The sequence below is a fragment of the Haliaeetus leucocephalus genome, unplaced genomic scaffold (assembly GCF_000737465.1).
Source record: "Haliaeetus leucocephalus isolate CR32 unplaced genomic scaffold, Haliaeetus_leucocephalus-4.0 Scaffold953, whole genome shotgun sequence".
Classification (NCBI taxonomy): domain Eukaryota; kingdom Metazoa; phylum Chordata; class Aves; order Accipitriformes; family Accipitridae; genus Haliaeetus; species Haliaeetus leucocephalus.
Genome location: NW_010973389.1, coordinates 873,548 through 879,325, shown reverse-complemented (window position 1 = coordinate 879,325; position 5,778 = coordinate 873,548).

Here is a 5,778-nt window from a genome sequence, read left to right as displayed (position 1 = left end):
GCCTCCCCCTGCGGCTCCCGAGCCGGGTCCTGCCCGTGTCCCGACGCTGCGCGGCGCCGCCCGGCTCACTGGAAAGGCGCTTCCTTTGCCGGGCGGGCAGGCACGCTGCCGGCTTCTCCGCGGCTGTAGGCGGTCCGGAGTTCTCCGCGTTAAAGATGTTGTCTCCTCGTCGGGGTCTTGTGTCCCCTCTCTTCTTGTCAGAAGAAAAATAGTCTCACGAGGCGTCGTTATTATACGCAAGAGATGGGGTATGGACTGTGAACTACCAAAAAAAAAAGAAAATATAACACGCGATACTCATCAGAGCTGACACGGCTGACGTAACGATTGACCAAGAGGTTAGCGCGGTGGACGGGAGTGGCTGGGACCTGCTCGTTCTGTGCGTCCAGCAGGGTCCCCAGACCTTCGATGGAGATGATACAAACTAATAACATTTACATCAGAACACAGAACTGCCAATTTTGGTTAATGTTCTCAAAAAGTCAATATGTACCATGTTCTTGATTTAGTCACTGCTGTTGTTTAGGGTGTCACTGCGTGGCTAAATGTACAATTTTCTGTAATGCGTATATGTAAAAAAATTTAAAACCCAAAGGGTGTAGAATGAGCCCTTTGTGAAAACTTAACACTTCCCAGCTTCTGCATAACTTTGTAACCTTATGAGCCTTAACAGATTCCAGCATTTCACTGTGAAAGAATAATCAGATGATGAAAAATAAATGTTCTCTGATTTTTATGTGTTTTTGACAGATGCACATCACTCGAGAGTCACACAGCGTACAGTTTATGTGGCATAGCGCTTGCTCAGTCTTGGGACACAGGATGGATTTAGACCTTCGAGAAGATGCCTATACGATGGGCTGAATCAATCGTGCTCTATCTGTTGCTCTTTCAGCAAAGGAAGCCCCCTTCAAACTGTGGTCCAGGTAACAGAAAGCAACGGAGATGTTTCAGCTGAGTCAAATGCAGCTGAATCAGTCAGGACTGTGTATTTTTATTTTAAATGGTGAACTGGCAAGATGCACATGTCTGTCATTCCTTCAGAAAGATGGGAGATGGGTTTGAAAATTTTTTTTTTCAAAACGAGCATGAGAAAATAGTTATTTTGAGCAAGACATGGGTACTTGACTGAATCAAAATATCTCCCCCACCAAAACAGAGCTTTATTTTCTATTTATATGCAATCAACCGACTTCCAGACAAGAGCGAACTTACTTAAAATAAACAGCATTTTTCAGAATGTTGTTGATGTGAGCTGCCCCGGAGCCAGCCCAGTCCACAGCAGAGTGGCAGATCTTGCCATACAGGGGGGTTTCCTGAGGCAGGGAAATGCCAGGGCACCACAGAGACCCACCAGGAGCCGACAGACCTCACAAGAGACACTGATGAGGCCTGGGTGTTGCCAGAGCAACCATGGCCACCCCACACACCTATAAAAAGCAGCCTAGGGCATGCTAGTGTGGCAGTTGGTGCAGGAAGGCCATTATCGCCCTACCAGCTCAATGCTGGTACTGATCAGTTCAATTGGTGGTCATCACCCTCCCAGAAGGAGCTTAGCAATGGTATCCACCCAGCAGAAAGCCACGTCCTCTGCACTCACCAGAACAGATGTGGCAACTCAGAGCTCCCAGGAAAACATGCAGCCATCCAGGTCTCAGGCTGCAGGGAGTGCCAGGGCCTTTCACTGGTAATGGACAGCAGTAGCAAGAACAGCTGTGTGAGGTGTGCCCAAGTGGATGATCTGCTCAGCTTGGTGTCAGAGCTACGAGGGGAAGCAGGAAGGTTAAGGAGCATCAGGGAGTCCGAGAAAGAGATAGACTGGTACAACCATGCTCTTCCGTCCCTGAGACAGAAACAGGAACAACCAGCAGAAAAAAACCCCACAAGATCAAGGGATGCTGTATCCTCCCCCACCAGGCTGAAGGCAGTAGCTTAAAGGAAAGGAGTGAATTGGAGGCAAGTCTACTCTCAGGTTGGCAGGTGAATGCCCTCCTTGCCTACCTTGCCTTCCTGGGTGCAACAAGTATGAGGCTGTGGATGTGGAAGGCCAGTCAATGGATGATGTGGATGATGATCCAGCTGCACCAGACGTTGCCAAGGTCAGAAAGGCCTACCCCCTGTATCATGACTACCTCCATGAGGAAGAAAAGACAGGTTATAGTTGTAGGTGACTCCCTTCTGAGGGGAACAGAGGGTCTGATATGCCAGACAGAACCTCCTTTTACGGACCTTTCAAAAATAAGCTTGAGCAAAAGAATTCAAGGATTTGCAAAAATCCCCAAAGCTTAGAATCCTAAAATGACAATTTTCCATTACCAACAAAGTGTATCCAACAGCGTACTACTGTAATGCTCCTTCATAAAAATCTGAGGATTTATTAGACTATTACAAGTAAAAACTGAGGTAGGCAAGAGAGACTTGACCTCTTGCATCCATCCTTTCCTCATGATCAGAAACAACTCAAAGTTTCACTAACTGAAGATTTGACATTACTTACTGCTGGAGATGAAAAATGCAGTGTTGCAGCACTTAACTTGTGGATGCTTAACCCTTTTGTGAGGTCACCAGCTCTGAATTTAAGCATTTACTTAAACTTCCTATACAAGGCACAGGGCAAATGTCTACATTTTTAGTACCTAACTCAAAGTAGCAAATAAACGCATCCTTCCATTAGGATATAATACCCTGGAACCTCTGTCATTGTTAGGTGCTTGAGGATGGGATTTCACAAATGACTTGCATGAACCTGCCTCGTCTGTCCCTCACTCCAGTGTTGCCATGGCCTCCCGTGCAACAGCACTCAGAGCTGCGTTGATAGGTCCATGAGATGATCTGACTGAAAACTAGCAACATGGAAAGAAAAGATTCCTTTTCAATCAAATGAACTTGCCAGTGGTGGTGGCCTGGGAAATGAGCAACAGACGTGTGCAAACAAACAACAGAATTATGGGTTTAGTAGAGACCAGTCATAATTTGCTTATGAAGGAAGTTCATATATAGTATATAACTATGTTCCAAATATCAGGAAGCAGAAACTGGAGTTTGTTCAAGGGCATCAGGATCTCAGAGTAACTCCTACTACAGCACCTCTGGAAATGTACAGCTTCTCAACAGGCTAAAAAAGCTGCAGGAGACCCAAGCTATTCAAATAAGAAAGATTCCCTCCTAAGTGGATCCCACACCAGATTACATTTATATATGTGAGAAAGGAACTGAAGATTAGACCAGCCCACGTGAGGAGCTGCTCAGATAGCTATTACTTTGGGTCTAAAGGTACTGCCAGCTAGGAAACCCAATAATGTTAGATTCAACATCTGAAACATCTGCTCCACTGAAAACATCCTGCTTTAAACAGAAAGTAACATATTTTGCAGGATTTAAATAGCAGCTATATATCAGTGATCTCTTTAGATAGTAGAGGAAATCTAGCTTCACTGAACTTGCAGGTTCTCTGTATTCCAGAGATTCTTGTTGCAATGATCAGCATGTTTAGTGCTGTTGTACTGAAACTGCATACATTTGGGGACACTGTGCAAGCATTCCTATTGCTTGTGGATAGGAAGAAAGGTGAATGATGGGGGCCAGCTTTTTCTATTCTGCTTTAGTGCTGAAAGTAGGAATGGAAATTTGTGTGGGCCCTAACAGAGAGAGGAGGAACACTGGTAATGGTTCTGACATAATAGTCCTTAAGCTAAAAATGATTAAAAATGCTGAAGCATTGTTAAAAAATAAAATACGAAAACCTAGAATTTAAATGTGACATTCACAAAAGCTTAGGCTTTGATTGGTAAAGTTAATTAAATGAGATTTGCCTACATCCTTGCTTCATGGCTGTCTTGCTACATCTCTTGAATAACACTGATAAGGTTGCTTTGTAGAGGCTCAGAATAAAGTTATGATGAAAACAAATCACTATGTAGTAAGTAAGCTAAAAACCAGTTTTTCTGCTTCCCAAAGCTTTTTGAAGCCTAGCTATCCAGTCAGGATTGCTGGTTAATAAATCTTAATTCCGAGGCAGACCCAGGGGTAAGGTCTAAAAATTTGCAGCAGAACAGTCGCCATTCTTGATGAATCTATAGCAAATAGATGGGGGCTTAAAAAAAACAAACAAACAAAACCCCCAAAACCCCAACAAAAACATACATGCTTCTGTGTATTCTATGATTCCAGGGTAGTGAGTTACTTCCAGGGTGATGAGTTACCGGGACTTGGTCCAGAAAACCAATGTTCTGGTTTAGGATGGTAATAAAACTGCATTGCTAGCAAGCTGTTACAGGATAGCTCAGGAATGTCTTCATGATAAACAAAGAACTTGGGTATGAAACGTCCCTGAGGTGGATATTTTACACTTAGGGGATGGTAAGAAGCAGTGGCAGAGATATGGCTGGACATGCTTGTGCATTACTTACCAGCCAAGAAAGGAAAATGTCAGCAAGGTGTGGATGAACTGAGGTAAGTCTTCCTTTCTTGAAACAGCCTTTTCCCGGCTCTTAAGGCTGCACTTTTTCTGTGACCAATAACTGACCATAAGTGAGTTATTGATGGCTTGGGGGCCTTTGCCTTCTGCCTGCACCCATAGTTTCAGGGCCTTTGCTGTTACCCACACTTAAACATCACAGCATAAGACCCCTGGCATGAAGGTCCAGTTCACACAGTAAGCTCTTATGCAAGTTGGTAACAGATCTGACAAACCAGGACTGGGGCCTTCTGGAGTTAGTATAAGGCCTATGGCCTGATAATAGCAGGATAATAGTATTTTCACCAGACATTGGATACAGAATTGCTTATACATGTGTATGTTTGGGTTCAAAACAAGTTAGCATTAAAGTCTGCTTAGTGATTGTTCTGTGGTTCTAGAAAACTGCATCATATTGTGGTACTAGGAAAGCAAGAACAAGTAGGATGATAGGCAAAATGGCAAAGTCTTTATCTGTGACATGAAGACAACATTTCAAAACAGGAAACAACGCATGAGTTAGTTAAAAACTTAGCCAGGTATAAGACCAGCAGGTAGGGAAGTTATTTGCACACCCAAAAAGGAGAAAAGATATGACTGCTTGATGGAAAAGTAAAAAAAAAAAAAAGCAAGATGCCCTTAGCCTCTAAATCAGCTTTGTATTGACTGGAATTACTTGCATCTTCTGTGTAGACACCATAGTCTAGACGCCATAGTCTCCTAAAAGCAATCACTCTATGGCAGTGAGAGGATTTAAAAGTAGATAAGCCATTTTAGGTTGTCTTTCTTACTACAGTCCACCTTAATCTCTGTACAGTTCCCTTTCTCTAGTGGTTCATTATTTTTTTCTTGTTTAAACTGTTTAAATAGTCTAAATTGTTCGTTGGCCCTGGGAGGATCCTCATTTGGCTACACAAGCCTATATCTCATTAGCCATACTAATGAACTTCAGGTTGTTGATCATCATCAACAGGGTAGGAAGGCTCTACAGAGGGATCTGGACAGGCTGGATGGATGGGCCAAGGCCAACTGTATGAGATTCAACAAGGCTAAGTGCTGGGTGCTGCACTTGGGTCACAACAACCCCATGCAACACTACAGGCTTGGGGAAGAGTGGCTGGAAAGCTGCCCGGTGGAAAAGGACCTGGGGGGGCTGGTTGACAGCCGGCTGAATATGAGCCAGCAGTGTGCCCAGGTGGCCAAGAAGGCCAATAGCGTTCTGGCTTGTATCAGAAATATTGTGGCCAGCAGGACTAGGGAAGTGATTGTTCCCCTGTACTCAGCACTGGTGAGGCCGCACCTCGAGTACTGTGTTCAGTTTT